This window comes from Gambusia affinis, linkage group LG15, assembly GCF_019740435.1.
Source record: "Gambusia affinis linkage group LG15, SWU_Gaff_1.0, whole genome shotgun sequence".
NCBI lineage: Eukaryota > Metazoa > Chordata > Actinopteri > Cyprinodontiformes > Poeciliidae > Gambusia > Gambusia affinis.
In genome coordinates this window covers 15,797,281-15,817,710 of record NC_057882.1, presented here as the reverse complement: position 1 = coordinate 15,817,710, position 20,430 = coordinate 15,797,281, and the positions used below count along the sequence as shown (strand labels likewise).

General features: G+C 39.8%; 1 protein-coding gene across 4 annotated transcripts in view; it reads left to right on the top strand.

Moving 5' to 3' along the window:
- The window catches only part of flrt1a (fibronectin leucine rich transmembrane protein 1a), a 71,584-nt gene that overhangs the window by 4,593 nt on the left and 46,561 nt on the right, over positions 1-20,430 (top strand). For 2 of the 4 annotated variants that reach the window (XM_044139658.1, XM_044139659.1), the window contains exon 1: positions 8,921-9,398. The exons of 1 other annotated variant lie outside the window; for it this stretch is intronic. The gene's annotated coding sequence lies outside the window, so the exon portion shown is untranslated. Of the gene's footprint in view, positions 1-8,920; positions 9,403-20,430 lie in introns of those variants that run through there. One more of the 4 variants, XM_044139661.1, reaches the window with a different exon arrangement.

Sequence of the window (20,430 nt, the reverse complement as noted above, 5' to 3'; positions counted from 1 at the left end):
AAAGGTGACAAGTAAATGTTATGAAATAGATCACACTTTAAGAAAATATTTGTTGTATTTAACATATTTTAGGTAAGAAGTGAACTTGTCCTAGAATTTTATGTAATTGAATATTACAGGTAACAAATGTGACGATCATCTGAGGTAATACATTTCATGAACATTTTTGAAATATAAAATTAGTAAAAAAATAAAAAAAAGGGCTCAAAATGCAATAGTGTGATTTATCTATACAATCTAGCAGGACAATTTCACACAGATTGAGTTAATGGGGCACGATTTGGAAGCTATTAAAGAAAACATTATTTAATATTAAAATTATTTAAAATATTGAATATGATTTAAAATTTTAATAGAGGATAGTGTGCCTCGTGTAATAGCATGAATTGGTCACAAGGCAAGGCATTTATTTACAGGAGTGTATGGTTTGGAAATTGAAGATCCCCAAGTGAACCTCCGAGTGCTTGAGGAGGGAGCGGTAGAGAACAGCTGGCTGGAATTAACGTTCATAAATCGGATCAACCTTGGGCTAAACGCCCCTTTCTCTGCGGAGCGCGAATATCCAATATCCGACTTGAAAACTACTTCACTGCAGTTGGTAACACAATGAAAATCGGCAGAATAAAGTTTGTTTTGGTCTGAGGCCTTTAAAGATGGTGCCGAGCGACTGCGTGAGACGTAAGCATCATACGCAGTGATGTTGGTACCAAAGCTCTATTCTGTGCAGAACAGTAAACACTGGGAGTTGTTAGGGTTAACAGTGGGCTGTGAGATGAGCCTTATGGGTGTTTTCACATCTAATAGTCTAGATTTAGTTCGATAGGACCATTTGTTACATTTTCAGCTGGTCCAGTTCACATTCACACTGCACTGTGTCAAATGAAACAAGCCATTTAAAAACCTGTTCACCTCCTCACCTGTGGTGGCGCTGCACCAAGTACCAGGGTAAGGAGATGACACAAAAACCTCTTAAGGTTGTTGTGTAATTTCACAAATTGTAAACAAAAATGGAGTGGCATCAGATTTTAGAGGTTGTATTTTTCTTTTGTCTTTGGTAAAAGACCTTAAGTCATTTCTTCTACTAGCGCTAAACTCTCGCATTTGTTTAGATTGTATTTACCCAAAATGCCCTGTGTTGTGGTCCGCTTCCCACTTTTGGAGCGGTCTCCAGTTTGGCATAGCACCAGAGTTCACTTCAACCGAGCTGAGGCCTGGTTTTTAGACGGATCAGCATTCAATGACACATTCACAGCTCTCCAAATGAAACCAGACATTCCAGACAAACGAACTGGAGTTCGACTAAAGCGGACAAAACAGGACTGGTGTGAATTCATTCTACAAAACCCAACAAAGACAGCTGCATGTCCACAGGTACAAGTAAAGCAATACTGGGTGATCTTCTGTTAGACTTAAGCAATATGTTGACTGTGATGCAGAAAGTAAAATGCTGAGAATAACGTACGGCATTTAGTTCAAAAACTACAGATTTGAAATGTTTGCTTATGTTTTCAATTTAAGAATAATATATCCTTCCACTTTACATTTGTCTGCTGCTTTGTTTTTGGATTTTCACCTAAAATCCAATAAGATACATTAATATTTGTAGTTGTAATGTGACAAAATGCTCAAAAAAGCCAAAGAAATACTTTTACAAAACATGTTTTAGATGTAAAATTTCAGAGGTTTCTGAAAATGGCTGTAAAACGGACCACTGTTTAGAGCTTCGCATCCTGCACTTATTAAATTAAAATTCATCTATAACAGATTATCATAGGGTGCTGAGTACCTTTTGTTGGGCATTTAGGACTTCCATGACAATTTCATGTTTGTTCTTTAAGGTTTTAAGTTTTATTTGAAGATAATTATTTAAAAAGAGAAAGGCAGGCGCACTTACAAAACACACTCAGGGAATTTTCATTACCCCGGCTCATTCTGACACAGCGGGCCCGGTATTACAGCTCTTGGATGTTTTCTCCAAAATGAATGCATCATCCAGCGGCTCCATTTTCACAGAGTTTACTCAGAAAACGTCTCCCGAGATGCGTGCTCACGCTCACATAAAACGGCAAACGTATCTTGTTTGTTTCGCTATTAAACCATGAAACAAAAAAAATACCTTCCAAGGCCACACAGAGGGGTTCATTCATACATGAGTTGTGTGACAATGAGCAAAATGTTCCCTATTTTTGCAGACTGTTGAATGAGTAGCATTCGCTGAAGGAGTAAATCTAATGTTTCTTAAAACCACCCCCCAATTGTTTTCAAAGATATTCCTTATTTTTGTGTTTTGTTAAACTCAAATGCCCAAATTTCACTTGCAGTGCTCGCATCAGACGCCCCAGCACTGCTCCATTAACAGGAAACGCCGCTGATTTTACACATCAGAGTGTGTTTACAGGTGTTGAGGAGAACTACTGTGAGCAGAAATTGCATAAAAGCCCTTTGGAGTTACACGCTATATTTAGCATAGTTTGGGCGCTGTATGATGCCTTCAGTCAAGCCTTTCATGGCACAGAACTGAAGCGATCATAACCATGTATGGGTTTCTTCAAAGGCACGGGTTCCCTTTGGAACAGCGAGTTTACCTCACAGAACACAGCAGCTGCCGGTCCAGCGGCGCCTGAAGCCTTTACACCGCTCCGGCTGCAGTTCACAACCCAGCCTGGAAACACATTAACGGACCAAGGTGAAGAAAGACGGACGACTCCTGTGAACTGTGGAGTAAAATCACTGATATAAAAATGGCGGATGGCTTTGAGAAGGGGAATAAGGAAGCCTTTAGCTCCCAGGCGTAGAGGTGCAAGTACTTCTACTTAAACTGAATTTGACTTTTGAGGCTGGCCTGTTTTTATAGCTCAGACATTTTTTGTTTTTGGTGTTTCTTTCACATAATGTATAGTTGCTCCTGAAAGAAAGAAAGAAAGGATGCCAAGTTGAGTTTGTTGTACTTCCCACTCTTGATAAGGACAGTGGTCACTAATAATGGCTTCAAAGCAGACTTCTGTTAAAACCTTTGTGGTCACGTTTAAAGGTGCAGTATCAATTAGGATCAACTTTTTTTTGAGCTTTTCATCATGTTATGAACCACACCTGGAGCGGTGCCTTGATTCTTTCATGCATGTTTGAGAAATTCCACACCTCTTTCGGGACTTCCCCACTCAGCTCCTTCAGACTAGCCATCAGCAGTTAGCAAACACCTGGTGGGATTTAATTTTCCTTTGTTACCAATAACATTTATTTTTCCAAAAATCAACACCCCTATAAATATTTTAATAAATGTTGTGAGTCGCAGAGAAACCACATACTTTTGGCAGTTATCCACAAGCTTCAGGTGTAACTCTGGGTAATGGTGAAGCTCATTTGAACTGGTTGAGTTTCTGGTACAGCAAGTCTTCCAAGCATCGTCTTTACGTTTCTGATAGGGTTAAAGTCAAGATCCTGTCATGATTTTAGGCAAGTTTCTGTTTGGTATTATTTCAAAGATAATCAATTCTTACTTCAGTACATTATTTTTTTCTTACCAAGATGGTCAAGAAGCGCCACTTCAACTGGACAGTAATGGGATTTTTTTGGGATTTTTTTTTCAGTCAATCATGCTGGTCATGATTGACTGGTAAAAACAACAAAAAAGCGTAAAAAATAAGAAAGGGGGAGAATATATATATATTTTTAATCAATGCTGTACAAATTTAACTTGGGATTCCTGTTTAGAAGTAAAGAAATCAATGAAGCTGCATCTCTTGAAAAGCTCTGAAAAATAATGTAAGCGTATAATAAATGTATTGTCGTCTATCTGTCTGCATGAAGTAAAGCTTTGCATGTTCTGTCAGGGGTGTTTTACTCATTAGCTTATTTACAAGAGAGAAATTGATTATCTGGTGCAAAACGGACAAAGTTAGCCACAGTGTCCCTGTCAACAGAGAATCAGGGTGTGTCCGCTTTTAAATTTTCCTGCTTCCTTCATGTAATTCTTGACCACCCTACCTTAATCGCGCACTATGTTTTATTTTCCCTCCTTCTTTCAGAACCCCCTGCTTTCTCTAATTAGTGTTTCTCCATTAAAAGTGCTCACAGGCCCCAGTGGCTTTGACTTTTGTACTCCTGCTAATTATCTTATTACTGCTCAGCTGTACTGCTGGATGTCCAGGAACCTAAGCTCATTCTAGCATTACATTAAATGCAATTTAATCTTCTGGAGGAAAAGCAAAGCCCGATGAATAAATGTGAATTAAACTTGTCCAATTTCGCGGAGCCCTCGGGTCGCGTTGTGTTGTATGTTTGTGGAGAAAACGGAAAATGTAAAGAACGCCGTCAGTAATAATATTCTGCACCAATATCGTTGCCAAACCCTGCAAAAAAGCAGATTTGTTCAGCTTTTTTTTTTTCTTTTCCTAAAAAAAACATGTTTATCTGGGACTGCTCTGAGATTTGACAAAGATTGGTATCATGCTTTCCAGTCCTTGCTCAATTGTCCTTGTTTTTTCCCCCTGCTTGTTCAAATTGCACTAAAGTGCTCCATCAATATCTTGCTTTCAAGCTGAAGGCGGAAAAGTCGTGTTTCCGTAGCAGCCGTTTCAGTTCAACGGGCTGTTTTTCCTGGGTATCCTGACATAAGTCTTTCGGTGCGGTCATTAAGGTTTTGTACCTGGCCTTACACGGCCGCCCACAAAAGTCAATAAAAGCCACTGTAGCTGTTGTGAGGCGACAGCACGAACGTAATCAATGCCCGGTGCTCACAGTTCACGGTGAAGAAGTGCACAGAAAGCGTTGAAGTCAAAATGCTCTCTGAGCGTGGAAAGACCCCAAACTCGCAGAAAAATCCCATCCAAAATGAGCTGAAAATCTGCTTACAAGAAAGTGTTACACTTTGCCAAAGAGTGACACGTTGCCTGGTCACAGCGATGATTTAATGACAGCGAGGACAAACTAATCCAGCCTTCAGTCGTCTTCTTTACACAGTTTGCAGCCTGAAATGACATGATTATCAGTCTGCTGTCTGCTTGAGCAGATTGTAAAGGGACAGGATGACAGGAGAGTTTTGTTTTTTTGTTGTTGTTACAAGTAACACATCCAGTGACTTGCAAGTGTCTTCATGCTCCCTAAACTTTTTTCACATTTTGCCACATTACGACCACAAGCATCACATATTTCATTGGGATTGTATGCAATATGACAACAGTAGAGCTTAGATGTGAAATGGAAGGAAAATTAATCTAAAAACAATCTCTAGTGCATTTTCTTTCACTGCAAAAACACAAAATCTTGCCATGTATTTTTTGGTGTAGTTCCTAAAGTAAATATCTCAGTACAGTTGAAATAAGACAAATTAACTTGCAAGTAACTTTTTAATAAGACATATTTTGAGATATGTTTTAAGTCAGTTATTCCTTAATGATTATGAAAAAGTGCTGATTCAGATTCAGGGTTTCCCCAAAGTATTATAAGCCTGGCGGGTCACCAGGCTTTACTTGTGCCCCCAAAAGGCTAAGCATCGCCAATTTATTTAAGTTCTTTATTCATTTTATTTGCATTTAAGACTTTATAGTTGGTGTTCAGATATTAATCTTCCAATCTTTCAATAACGCATAATTATCAAATAATACTTTCAAATTTCCTGTCAACTCTAAAAAAATTTTTGCTCAAAAACACGACGGACCGCTGGATGAATGACTGCATTAGCACCCAGACACCGGGTTTCGCAAGTTTTCTGGAGAAACCCTGCGAGTATTTCACTTAATGCATAGGAAAAAAACATCTTGTTATGAGTTAAGTACTCTGACAGTGGAATTAGTAATTTTTACATAAGTATTAATTAATTAGATTAAAAAAGCTCTCATATCTTTATGGGTCTACTAGTACGGTGGCTAAATATATTTTGTTCTAAATGTCATTTTGGGGTATCAGAGTGAGGGAAGCTAAAAACAAATGCATGCCACACTTTTCAGATATTTATTTTAAAACCATTCCATTCCACGTTGCGTTTGTGATTTACTTTATCGAAATAAAATTCATAGAAGCTCTTCTATGACGCCATGGAAGTGTGAATACTTCTGCGAGGCGCCGGCGATGAACATTCCTGCTTTGCATTCCTTCCCCTGTGAACGCAATCAAAACCTAAACCACCGATCAGGGGAAAAACATCTTAAACGTGCAGCTAAACCAATAATGAAGCCTTATACGTGTGAACGCGCCTTGTAGAAGTTGTGGTGGCTGCGTTTAGCAGTATAAGGTCCATATGCTTCTCCTCCCCCCCAACTCCTTTTCTCACTATCTGCTTCTCTCAGTTTCCCACTGGGTGGAGGAGCTATAAATTAAACTGGGAAATTACTGCTAACTGTTGGAATAAATTAAGGCGCTTTTGCGTCTGTAAACACCGTCTGACTGCGTAATTACACTCCCACTCCCGCTGAGACGCCATGGAGAGGGAGCGCGGCAGAGACGGAAAGCAGCGCGGGGGGTGGGGTGGGGTGGTGCAGGAAGGATGAAGTAAATATCGCAGAGGGGTCAGATGTTAGTCGCTTCCTCACTGAGTCCTGGATGTGAGCTGGGAGCTGTGAGAAACAGATGAGGCGGGGGGGAAAGGTCACGCTGAACATCACGATCTCAATTAGCATACAGTTAAAGACATGGTGACGATATGAAGGAAAGACACTCAAATATTCCTCTATAGTAGCGTCGTCTGAGGTGTGACTCAGCCTAGTTAAAGTCAAACGAGGTTGGAACTCCACATTCAGAGGCCATGCTGCCGGTGGTGTGTACAGTTCTGCTCAGGGGCCATTTGTGGCCCTTAGAACAATTTTGTGTGGCCCCCTGTCTGCAGTGGTACAAATTTTTATCTTTTTATCTTTTCTTAACACAAGAATTTAATTCTTCACAAATTATATTCTTCTTTAATGGAAAGTGTTTTTCTTTTATTTCTTATAATTTTAATGTAAACAACCAGCAATGTTTTACTTTAAAAAAAAATGTATTCCATTTTTGAATAAAGTTATCCTTTTTGTTGCAGGGGATAGACTAAAAGATTTTATAGATCAAATAAACCAAAGGGTTTATTTGAAACTGTCCACCTTTTTATTATGACAACGAAGTTGCCACTTTGTTCCATTATAATATTGCTTGTTCAATTTGTTGATGGATTGATATATATATGTCTCACAACACAGTTGTTTTGTGCTTCAAGTCAGAAAAACAATATGGCCCCTGTGTATTTTCAACTTTGGGTTTCTGGCCCATGCTGCGAAACGTTTGGACGCCTTTGCCATGCTGCCAGTCCTGGCGCAAAAAGTGGCTTTTTGCCATACGTGAAGCATAGGAGATATTTATTTATTATTTTCTATTTGAGTCGTTTTGTTGTCTGATGACAATAAGGTACAGATTGAGAGGCAGAGAACCAAAAACGGAAGAGGTACGAAATTAGCTTTTCAAAATGGTCGACAGAGATGTCCGTCTACCAGAAGGAGGCTTGAAAATATTCAGGTTAGCATAAGCTACTAGTAAAAAAAATGACAGGCCAGTGTTGTCTTGTGTTTGTGTTTTGTAGCTACAGATGTGTAAGGTGTCTGCATACACCTCCGAAAGTATGCGTGCACACCCGTTCTGATGGTCAATGCAAGGAGCCAGACAGACCCGGTCCTCAAGGACAGCGACGCTATCACTCTGAGCATACAGCATTACGGGGCAAGTCCATATTATATCACCAGGCAGGCACATTTAATTAACACGTCTGAAAATGTGCGAGCGACTGTAAACCAACATCAGCTGCTGACACTGAGTCATGAACTCAAACAAGGTTGTTGACATTAGCCAGAGCAACACAACCGCTGGTAGCTGTGCTCTCCGCTGCCCGGGTTGCAACATTAATGAGGGTAAGACTTTATATATATAAATATATAAAAAAGTAGGCTTGTTTTAATTTTTAATTTAAAAAAAAAAGTACCAGGCAGTGGAAACTCAGTGTTTGAGCTCAAATGGTGACTTACAAGAATCTGCATCTACTCCTATCTTGTAACGTTTGTTCTGTCTAAAGGGGGAGACTTGAAGCTGTGACACTGTGTGCCAGCAGCAGGCTCCTTTAATAGGTATCCTGACAGCAACATAGAGCTGTCTGTGTCCTCTGAGGAAATCAAAGGTATGTGATGATTTTTGATTTTGTCGCATGGATCAACACCAAACTGCAAGAGTATTTAGGGGGCTAGAAGAAAGTTCACTACAAGCCACAAAATGGGGTTCAGCATGCATGTGGAGGACAGTACCCCGGTCAGATAACAAGTATTTAACTTACTGACCAACAAGTAAACCTTCGTATGGGCAACACTTTTTTTTTTTATCTGTATTTCCTAAATGATTGATTTGATGCTCTGATGTTCTGCCCTGAATTCTGCTTTTCCACTGATGTGTGACGGCGGAAAAGGAAACGTGTCGCTAAACGGTCTGTAAACTCTGCCAGAGAGACATTATGGACTCCAAAAAGGTCCACGAGTTGACACGAAGTATCTGAGAGACACACCTAAGTTTCAGCTCTGCTAGAGGGTCACGTGTTCACAGACAGACAGACAGTGACCACTTCTAAAGGTAATTTTTGATCACTATTATTATTTTACTTTTAGGGGCATCAAAGTAAAGAGGGCTCATATAAGAACGCACACTGCACTTTTCACACACACACACACACACACATATATATATATAAACTTAAATAATCAAAAAAATTAAATCATGCATCATAGATATATAGATCACTGTTCAAAGCGTAAATGGAGGATTTCATTAATATTTTGCAGCTTCTTCCTTTTCTCTTCTTTACCAACCTCAGCTGGAACATTGGAGGGGGTTTTTCTCTCTCCCCCCGTCTCTCTCTCTCTTTCAGAGAATAAAACACGTTTCCGCGTCTCGGGGCCAATTTATTCAGTGCAAACAGCACATGAGAGCCAGCGCATATTTTTTTTCCCCAAGCCTGCAACGGATGAACGAGCACGGACCGCTCCGGTGACTAATTACCATCATAAACCCCGCACAAGTTCTGCGGGCGAGTCCGGCTCGTTTTATGCCTCCGTATTACCGTGCAGCCAGTGCCGCAGCGGGGAGATAATCGGGCGGAGGGAGCAGTTGCACAGAGTAGACGGAGGAAGAGAGAGAGAGAGGAGAGGAAGGGGCTGGCAGCACATGATCACACGGGCTGTATCCAGTCACTCATCTACTGGAGCATTCATAATTGCGGTGGCGTCCACATATGGGAATACAACGGTGGCGAGATTGCGATCGCACCTGATTCTGGAGGACAGCGTGCGGGGGAGAAAGGTGGTCAAATCCGGGGGACTTTGCCTGAACCAGCCGAGGGGAAAAGAGAGACTGAAAGGGAGGGAGGAAAGAGAAAGAGCGGCAGCCCCAAACACTATCCGGTAGGTGAGCGTTGATTGATGTGCCCGGACTGCCAATATGCTTTTCATCATCCGATCTGTGCGAAGAAGAAAAAAAAAAATCACCTCAGGAGTGTTTTACCGCGCTGTAGCCCCAATAAGTATCTCCTTTTTTCCCCTTTCTTACTCGACCAATATTCGTGGCACGGTTCAAGAAACAATTAGGTCCGTCTGTGAGACAATACATTCGACTCTCCGCAAATGCCAAGGCAAATGACTGAGGATGCGGCTGTCAGTGAATAGCTGGCAGCCTGATGTGAGGACTGGGTTCTGTTTCGAAGGCCCAGCATGGGTATAAAAGAAAGAAAGAAAGAAAGAAAGATCTAACAAAAGAGGGGAGAACATGAAAGCTTCAGGGATTTTGCACTGATTGATTGGCTTCATGCAAAAGCATCAAAACATCATAGTGAGGCTGTTTTTTTTTTCAGTTGGAATATTTCAAATTTATTTCTAGATATAGTTATTAGTACTGTTGATGTCATGTTCTCCATTATTGGTGAAGACTTTTATCTCTTTCCTTTTCCTCTGGTGTTGATTAATCAACAACTTGATCAGATGAGTTTCAGAAGCCCCACCCTGATAGATTCCCATTTACTTTATCTGATAAGGACTTGTGGACAGAATTACTGCATTTATAATGCCTGTAACAGCATTACCCCCTCCACACACACACACACACAAGTGTGTGTGCGCTACCATCATTTATGCCCATTAAATTGTCATTAGGGTTGTAAAACAGCTGAAACCAACACGACATGATGCAAATCTTAACATAAAACTGAGAAATATTTTGCTTTACAGAATCAGAGTGAGCAAGTGTAAACTGATGGGGCAGAAAATATGATAAATAATAATGCAGCCAATTTTTACATTGAACAATCCTATTTGAAAAATTTGGGCTCAGTTACACTTTATGTAACTATGTTGCCATTTTTTTCCTACCCTTCTGGCTTCTTGTTTGCACTTGTACACAAATAATTTTGGATATTTGTTAGTAAACTAGGCCTAGTAAACTACACCCATGCTGAAGTTGAGCTTAAAAACTACAAAACGATTTTCATCACACTATATGCAATTTGGATGACCGTAGTCAGCTAGCCGACAGAAGGCGAACACATTTTTCCCTCGCTTTAAAAAAGTATATATGTTTGGTTGTTGGAAGAAATTTCCAGTCATGTAGCACATGGATGGTGACGGTTTAACACTCAAGCAGCATAACTGTTGGCACTTGTACTTTTACATCTTTGTGCAAAGTGGGGCAGTTACTTGGCAGCGAGAAGGTAGTGGGTTTGAGTCCCGTCCTTAGGTCTTTTGACATGGAGTTTGCATATTTGAGTGAGTTCTCTCCGGGTACTCTGGTTTACCTCCCACAGTCCCAAAACACAACGTTTAGGGTCGTAGGTCACTCTAAATTGGACCCTTAGGTGTGTGTGTGACGGGACTCATCATGGAAAAATAATATATAATCATAAAATCATTTATATTGCTATTTTCACCCTGTTGTTTGTACTATATAGTACCTAGAGACACCCATTGACACAAAGTTGGGGTACAAAAAACCCTAAAACTACAAAGGTACAAAATGGCGTTTGGGCAAAACGAACAAACACCCAGTGGGATAGCTTGAACTGCTGTTTCTTAAACACCTCCAACAAGACCAAAATATAAGTAGGACTCTCTGATCATGGAAGAGGAACTATGTAGATGATCAACGCCACTGGCTTTCCTCCATATTGCAGCTTCTCTTAACAATCCCCTGGACTGAAAGGGGGAGAGGAAAACAAAACCAGAGCTCACATGGATAAGGAGAGGCTAGAGACACGCCTGATGTAATGGCTTGATCTAACCTGTGCTCGTAGCACTCGGGCGATAGACAAACAGATGGCATCTCCAAAGGAATTCATCTTGTGGATGCTGGAAGAGGTATTCTTGGACGGGCTGGCCTCTGACTCGCTGGCAGCGAGGCCTCCGTCTGGCAGTAATCATGGCAGCAGTGCTGAATGGCCTCGCTGATTACATTGCACAGTCATATGACTTCCACTCACCTTTAAAAATAAAAAAATACAGCAAAATCCTTCGAGCAGCTCTGCCGCTGATGCTGCTGTGCTGAACTGATTTGCATTTCTCCATCGCACATCAATAGATGCGAGCTATTGAGATTTGCAAATGCATGAGCCGCCTGGGCACAATGCAGCCTCTTCCAGTGCTATTAGATGTTTTGATATTAACACGGTTATTGAATGGTAAGGCTGTGTCTTGTTCATTTGCAGACAGAGCAGACCCAAAGTGTTGCAGGCGGAGTCTTTGTAGTGTACGAGTCTTGGTGTGACACGTTGCATTTGATGTTTGATTTAAAGTTATTGCCAAATGCTGTTTACACCGCCGAGGACATTGATTTATTGCAGGAGCACAAAACTTCTGATTGCCTATTTGGTTTTATGTTATTCCATATTTTACTGTTCACAGTATTAGAAACTGCTGGGTAAACCCCCCCTCCCCCAGGTTATTATGCTGACTCATTCCGGGGTTAAATATGGACCAATCCAACGCAGGCCAGGCCCAAAATGGGCTAAATGACTAATGTTATGACTACCAAAGCTTGAGATGAAAAGAATAAACCCACAACTTAGATTAGTAAACTTGTAATATTTAATAAAACTCTTTGCTTAGATAAAAATATTCTGCCTTAAAAATGATCATGTTAAAAACCTTAAGACACCATAATATCTTAATTTATTTTAAGTGATAAGTTCATACTCCCATAAGGAGCTACTGTAAAATATGTATCACACATTTAGACACCTTTGTTTATCTTTTCCATTACATTTAAAAAACAGTATAATTGAAACACGCTCAAGAAAATTTAAATCAAAAATACATATCGGCTTTTTATCCTCACTCTAATGACCTGATAACAAATTAATCGAAGTCGGAAGTTGGATTTCTCAGTCGGAAAAAATCCCCTTAAAACACAGGAAAAATTAAAGCTCACCGACCAATCCCAAGCTCAGTGTCCAATATGGCTGCATGCATTTAAAATGTACTGAAAGCAGCAAAAACAAACTATTTATTATCTGTTCTGATGGATTGCTAATAGTTGTTTGTCCCAAAATAGCAGTATTATAGTTTCTGACATCCAAAGAGAACCCGCACCACTGGGGTTTGACATCTCTTCCAGCTCTTAGCTTTGCCTTCTGGGATAAAGAGATGGCTGCCATGTTGGGGTCAGGATGTTACATCATCACCACCATGTTGTCAGAGGCAGCTTTGTTGAGATACCCCCACTCCTTAAATAATTATTGGGCAAAACTAAATATTTTTCAGAGGTAAATTTAGCTGCAGTTAAGGATCATAGTTTTGGTAAATATTATTTATTTTGGAGTGGATATATTGTTCATTATCTTACTGATTTACACCATTATTGCTAAAATGAACGTACATCAACAAAATAAGCTAACTTTGATTGTTAATTTTTATTTGAATAAAGGAAAAAAACCTTGCACTAGCTTGTGCTGAGCGCTTCAAATCTAATAAAGGCTAATGTCATCGCAAATTAACAAACGTATTAAGTCGGGTATTAGGTTTTTTACACCTAAAAACACAATATTAAGTCTTTTAATATCGTAAAATAATTCTTACACCTAATAATTAGGTGCAGATTGTACCATCTTTCCATTTCTTATTTCAACCTGTGAAATGAGAAGGTTCAGCGAAGCCTGATCAGGAGGCATTACATGGTACAAAATGGCGCTCTTTGAAGAGTGTTGAGTCTCCTGGTTGATACTCACAAATTTGGCTAAAACCACACAACAAAAACAAATCATATGGGCTAAAGAAATACTCCAGATTGGTTTTGTGTTTAGCAATTAATTCCAGCTACAAACGTTTTCAAGGATGCAAAACCAAGGTGGTTGCTAATCACTCCTACGTCGCTCAACAAAAATTGTAGGAACAGTGCTTGCTGGCAGGCACGCAATGCTTTAGGTCTGCAAGCTTATGCAATAAGCAGGGTAATGTGGAGGGAGCCGTTTATAATTGCATTTGGCCTTCAGGCTTACTTTCAGTAATGACCAGAGCTGTAAGAGTACCTCACTTGGCAACCTGTAGCAGATCAGAGGGCCGCGTTGTTTGCTGCCAGTGATAAGCTCGTCTTAAATCATAAGTGCTCGTTTCAGTCGGCCGTGAAAGCGAGGCTGCATTACCGGCTGATGTTTGACGTATTGATGTTATTGACTGATGGGCAGATCATTTCATCCTGATCTTTGACAGATTAGCCACCAAACGCATCACGAAAACAGTCGCGGCTTAGCTGTTCAAAACAGGTTGAGGAGACGATGCGTGGAAGATATCGCAGCAGGCAAATGAGAAATCAAGCAAGCAAGATCGAGATCAGCTGGATGCATATCTGCAACATCACAGCTCCACCTTGTCCTTTTTTTCACTTTGCTTTGTTTTCCCCATCACATCCTCCTCTGCGTGGCTGCAGAGCAGCTTCGCAGAATTGGGTGGACGTGACGCCGTTTGAGATTGGCGAGGGACTGCTAGTGGCTCTGAGTGTCGGCGCTTTCTGCTCGCATGGGGACTGTGAGGACTTCCTGTCTATAAAACGCAACGGCATCGCCATTATATTCACGACAGCACAGTCATTAGAGGAATGACAGCTTTCGCCAGCATTCATTGTTGCTACTGGATGTGAAAGAATTGACGACTGTGTGTGTGTGTGTGCGTGTGTGTGTGTGTGTTAAGCAGCAGGTGGGAATCTGTGAGAACAAAGAATCCATCTTAAAACAGATATCAGCGCTAAAATGAAAGTGATTTTGCCATAAAGCATCTGTACTCAATATTGATTTGAAATGATCACAAAATTTGTAATTCCTGCTGCATTTTTTGCAGCAGCAGAGAGGCAAAACAAGACAAGCTATATAAAATGTGCAAGATGTAAATGAAACAGAAAATAGACTGGCATATCTAAATGGCAGGTTAAGAACTGAGCTTCAAGAGAAAAATTATGGGGATCTTCATGCTGAAGTGCATTTCGGGCAAGCAGTAAATGAAGTTGAAAATACCTTTTAGTGAGCCGTAGAAACAGAATTACATTCATATATGCGGGAGGGAATAAAATAATGATTAACTGCTGTACTAATGTAGCAGAAAGATGAATATCTATAGGAATGGTTGTGACAGAAAACATGCCTATATGATGAGAAAAGATGTATAATAAAACAAGGCTAAGAACAGAGCTCAGTGGAACGCCATGTTTTAGAGCGACTGAAGATGTATATTATAATATATATTTATATTTTTCAGGTATTTTAATAAGATCCCTGGTTTTGTTTGCTGAAAGCATTTTGAAGTAGTGAAAGAGAAAGAACGGGAAAGAGGTGAGCCATCATGGCTTTTGGTGGTGCTGCAGCTTTTCTCTGTGGGAATGGCCAAAAATTCATTAGTTGAACATTTGCAGGATAACCACACATTAAGCTGCTGCTTAAAACTTCAAATTTCACTGGATTGGTTTCTTTGTAAGACTTGATTTGAGCGACAGAAGGCGCCTCTCTTCCCTCATCTCCACAACCCAGTTTTATCCCGTTTCCAAGTTGCAAAATTCATTCCCCTGTAATCTTGTTGTAAGTTCTTTCATTCTGCTAATAAATAGCCATTAACCTAATCCACATGTAAATTAGGGCGTCGCCTCGGCTTCGCTGTGTGACTTTTCGAGCGGTCATTAGCGTATTTCATTGGAGGAGAGTTGGCAACGCCGTGTTTTGTGGATTTATCCAGACATTTACTGTAAACTTCCCCGCCACCCTGCGCGGCAGAAGCCCGAGTTTTACGAGTTGCTGTTTATCTGGCGGGACGGGAATGACAGGATCAGCACATGCTCCTCAAACCGAAACGCTTCCAAGGCAAATAAAACATGAAGGGAGATGAAAACATTTCCAGTTGTCTTGTAATTGCTGCTGATTCTTGCTACGCTGGCTGCAAAATACATCATATATGATTTAGTAGGCATTACAAACCACCGGGGAGTTGTAAATACTTTCACTTTTAGCATAAATATGTAAAACAAAAATATCTTTGACCCAGCTCATTCATTTTGTTCAACTGAAAGAAATAGTGTATCTACTGTTATTTAGCTTATTAGTAGATATAATGTAAATTCATACATCCCTCTAATGAAGGATATGCTTGGCTCTATTTTTGGGTTTTATATTTGGAAAATGCTGTCTGTGTTGCTCATATTGTTGGCAGATACAATTTTCTCTATGTGAAACAGCAGCTGTTTGTGAAGATCGATGGTGACATTGGAGTGGGGTGGCGCATCATTCAATTTAGGCCTCCATTTCCAAACTCGGTTATCCATACACCAGCAGTTAGCTGGAATGTGTCTCGGTTAGGGTTCTGTGGAAAGAGGAGGACAATTAAAAGAAAGACGTTGCTATTTAGTTTCAACAAGAGTTATGACCTAACACCAGAGAAAGTACATCTTCTCAGTTCCAGAAAGTAATGTCATGCTTTTCCTTTTATTTAGACATTAGAAAGATAGTTTTTTATGTTTGAAAAGCACTTTTCTGTCTGTGTTTGAGTGACCAATAAGAACAGTAAATCCTACTGCTAAATGGTTATGTTTAAAAATGTACAGAAAGTGAAACTGGACTGTTGAGCTGATTAGCAAAAAGAGATAATATCTAATGTTTTTTTGTTAGCTTACACCGGTTAGCTTATGTTGTCTACAGCCTGTAGAAACAGTAAAGTGACTAGATCAATGACATTTTTAAAATTATTAAGTTACAGCACAGATAAACAAAATGATTGAAATCTATTTTACACAATTTAGAGATAAAGTTCGACCAAAAGACACCATGCTAATACACTTAGCTTCCAGCAAGCTAATAAACTCTGTTAGCATCCTGTGTTTAGGTTTATGGAGTTTTAGTCAGTTTGATAGAAAATTGATAGAAAAAAATCAATTACTGCTTCAGATGCATATTAAATGTGTGGTTAAAATATTAGTTATCTAAAAATTATGTACAACCACTTAAGTTAAAGCTATATACTAAATAAATAGTTAGCTAACTGCAACTGAATCGTTCAAAAATGGATTTATATGTGATGGGTATAACTTTTGAGAACAATGCGAATAATGAGTGATACGAAATGAATCAACTGGAAGAAAAGTCTTGACAACTTATTCTGAAAGCACAAAGGCTGTATAAAGTAAAAAAAAAGAAATGTCTCAGTTTGAGCGCATTTATGTATGTGACATACTGAAACCCTGAAATGTATGCTTTTTAAATAAAAAGCTGCTTATTGATTATAAGCTAACTGAAATTGAGCCATGGTTAATACTTGTCATAAGTAAAGTGGGAAAATTGTATGCTATGATAATAGGGACCAGCTCCCTGGCAGATAAAGGATGAGTGTTGGTGAAAACTGTGTTAAAATGCAGCGGTGCTTCGAAATATGACTTTACTTCTTGTATATCCAAAAGTTCCTTCAATTGAATGTTGAACGTCCGCCCCTTGCAGGAACAGACATCAATAGCTTAAAGCTACTTGTGAGAGCAAACTGAGCGGGAATAGAATCGCAATTTGTCTGTCTCAAAAGAGTCTGTTATTATTTTTTTCTTTTTTGCCTTTGGCAATATTTTCTTGTTCGTACATGAGATTGCTGTGTTTGGAGACTGAAACGGTTTTAATATTCATCCCATCTTCCTTTCAGTAACAGGCTGAGGCTACACATAGGAAGGAAATATATTATAAAACACGGATAACCAAAAATGCAGTTTTAAAAACAAGTTAGCTGAATTAGAAGACACGAGTATCTTTTTTTATTATATATATATATATCTCATAAGACACAACACACTGCTGCATAAGACCAGTACATGAATCACTTTGCATATTTCTTCAATCTAATAATCTCAGCCTTGAAAGAAATGCAGAGTTTTAATCTGGGTATGTACATGCTGAAACATTTTGAGATATTATTTATGTCCCTGGCAGTTTATTAATAATCTACATGTGTAATAAAAAAAAAGGCAAAAACTGTTATTTGTGGTCCAAGGTGAAGCTCATGCTGACTAATACTTGTGTGACCAATTTCAACAAAATCAGTTTATTTAAAAGCGGAGGCATTTAAAATGCTCTGACCTTTAGTTGTTAATACAAAAACCAGAAGTAGCTGATGGGGATTTGCTTTAAAATTGCCAAGCCTCTGAACTAAATAAGAGATGGAGGAAGCTTCTTCCAGCCCAAAAGGACTGGCATTTGTTGACATTAAAGCAAATAAATCCAGCAGAATTCAGTAAGTGCTGTTTAATCATCTACTAAGCCAGTGTCTCAAACAATTCAGTCTCTTATGAACAGACTGAGTGTGCAGTTTTATTTGTAATGCAGCACAATGTATGAGGGACATTAAATGACTTTAAAGTACATTACTCAGATTACGTATTGGTTATCCAAATCAGATAAGCATAAATCACATTTCTCCATTAAGTTTCTCACAGTTGCACTTTTAAAGGAAGCGGGAAAGACTTCTTAGATTTTAAGAAATTAATATATTTCCATAGGCATTGAGCTGATTAACAACCCTAAAAGTTAATTCATGTCACTTTCAGTTTCCGATATCAAGATATTACTTCAATGCTTATGCATGAGTTTATGAACTAACTGTAAAAGAAAATGAAGGGACTCGAACTGGGGGGATTGTTGCTTTGGCTTGGCGATGAAATTAGTTTCCTCACTTTGGATTTGAAGCAAATTTATTAATGCTAAAAAAAAAACTAAAAAAAACTTACCAAAGGCTTTAAAACAGGTCTGAGGTGAGGAAAAAACACAAAAACACGTTTTAGTCAGCTGTTTTTTTTTTGTGTTTTTTTTTTGCTGGAACCTCTGTACAATGGCTGTTGGAAAAGACAAGTGTTCTGTTGTTGACTTATCATTCAGAAACCACTTGCTGCGTTGTTGTTGGCTGTGCAGAAGGCTCTACTTCTGCTTTTCAGAGATGTACAGTTGTATAATTGCAGCTATTTTCACATGCATTGAGACTGATTGAAGGGCGTAGCCAGCAGCAAATTAGTTGGATTTAAAGTGACTAAAACAACTCATTTTACTTCAAAAAAAGAGCTAAAATCTCATTATCTAAGAATGATTTTGTGCAAAAACCTAATGAACATATTTGCAAGGCCCATAGACCTATTCTTACCTGTTCAAGAAAGCATAATGGGTTAAAACATCTTAGTGACACACTGTGTTCATCAAACAGTTATCACAGCCACAGGTTGACAGAATGATCATTGCAGGTTGAATCAATCAGGTCAAGTTTCTTCATTGGTCAAAGCTTTCTGCATAATTTGGTACAGACAAGATTTACACTAACAGGGATCAATCAATCAATCAATCAACCAATCAATCAATCAATCAATCAATCAATCAATCAATCAATCAATCAAAAACGTAATTTTTGCCACCCAATGAGAAAGAGGGAAACTGATCTCAACCAGTCACTCGAGTTATTCCTCAGTGCGATGGGCGAGTCTAGGAAATAAAAATAAAACTTTCAGAATGTTGATAAAACAAATATTCAACATTTTACCTTGAGAAGATGATTTAGAATAAATAAATATCGGTATTTTGTAAGTCCTACAGCGTATTCGAAATCTAGATGAATCTCTTTGATTAGGTTAGTTCGCGCTGCTTTGTGTAATTAGCCTGCTGCCAAAATACACAAATAAAACGGGACAAATCGGCTGCAACCTTGGAAGCTCAATATATAAAATATTTATATTTCCTATAAAGCGGAACATGAGCTGCTAGCTTGTGCGTGTCTGATATGGAACGCTGTGAATCAATAAGCGAAGTGCGGCGAAGCGCAGAATATCAGGTTTCCTTCTGTCAAATACAATGTGCGGCTTGTTGGACATGTGATGTATTTTCAAATAAGCTCTTTGCACACGGCGCTGACACTTTTCTCAGAGCAACTATGAAAATGCAGCTCTGTTGCCGCAGGTTGATTGATGCCGTAAAAGTCAGAGCCGTGACATCAGATTCCGGACGGCGTGCTGTTCGTCCAGCCAGCGCCATTAGAGGCGTACAACTCCCCCCCACCGTTCCATCATTTGTCATGTTCAAGCAGGAAATGGGGTTTTCTTGAAGATGTTGGGTTTTGCAGTAGCCGTAGTTGGCTTGTTGTCACGTTCTAACAGGTACAGTACACTGAGTTTGCTTCGCCGCTTGACTCTACACGCGCTCCGTGTTCACTGCCAAGCGTGGCACAGAAAGGAGACCTCTCACGTCGCCCTCTTTCACCGGCGGTGATGAATTTGTTCTTTCATTGCGTTTTGAAACCTGCCTGTCATCGCTGGCATGAGAAGCAGGGGCCCGTTTCTTCCTAATTGGAGAGAGAGAGAGAGAAGAAGAGAATTTGGACCCAAAAGGATGCCTGTTTTTTGTTCTGGCTAAAATAAGTTCTTGTTCTTTGCGAGGAGCTTTTCTTTCTGCAGAGGAGCTTTATTTTCCCCCAGCCCAGCCTAATTAGTCAGAAGAGAACTGTAATAAATACTGCAAGAGGCTGCGAGTAAAGCGTACGGCCCTCTGCAAACAAAGCAATTGGACGTCTGCATAAAAAATCACGTTCATAGCGAACGCTGAGGGGAACCCTGAGGTTTGCTCATTTGGGCTAACGCATTAGGAATCTCAACGTTGTGGCCGGCGTGCTTTGCAAACAACTCTGAAAAATGTCTCGTCTCTCCCGTTTCACCCCCGTCCTCCTCGCCTTCCTCCTCCTCTTCTGTGCTTTTTGCCTTCTGATGTCGACCTCTCTCCTTTTGAGCTGCCATGTTTTTTGTTATCATCGCAGAGGCAAATGAGAAACTAGAGAGGAAGAAAGCCTCGGGGCTCGTGTCCTCGCCTCATCACCACCCCCTTTATCTCTCCCCGCTCTCCCTCTCAATCCGCCATCTCTCCGTCTTCCTGAGTGACAGCTGGCAGCCAGTAGGGTACAGCCGGCGTGCCAG